We start from the raw sequence: 317 nt of genomic DNA, 5'->3' as shown, positions 1-317 counted from the left end.
CTTGTAGAAAGATCCCCTTCTTTTTACCGATTCGCAGAAGCAATTTACGTAATGATTAAACTTTTCTTCGGAGACTTGTGGCATTGTTAGAGTAATCAGGTGTCTCGAGCCTAAATTACTCTCTTAGAAAAATGGTCCAAGAAGTAAGGGAAGAAACAAAAGAAAATAGACGGTGTGGAGACCAGTAATACGAATCCGTGATCGGATATTTCTTTTCGTAAATAAATGCCAATAAATCCTCCTATGATAATTTCCGCATACATGGTGGGATATTAAGCTAGTGAATAAAGTTTATTTTGTATCAGATTTTATGATAA

General features: G+C 35.0%; 1 protein-coding gene across 1 annotated transcript in view; it reads left to right on the top strand.

Annotated features, from left to right (window-relative positions):
* The window catches only part of LOC119585419 (Ig-like and fibronectin type-III domain-containing protein 1), a gene marked incomplete in the record, with an annotated part of 121576 nt that overhangs the window by 118185 nt on the left and 3074 nt on the right, over window positions 1–317 (top strand).

The sequence above is a fragment of the Penaeus monodon genome, chromosome 19, assembly GCF_015228065.2.
Source record: "Penaeus monodon isolate SGIC_2016 chromosome 19, NSTDA_Pmon_1, whole genome shotgun sequence".
In the NCBI taxonomy this organism is placed as follows: Eukaryota; Metazoa; Arthropoda; class Malacostraca; order Decapoda; family Penaeidae; genus Penaeus; species Penaeus monodon.
This window is presented reverse-complemented; position numbering and strand designations above follow the sequence as displayed.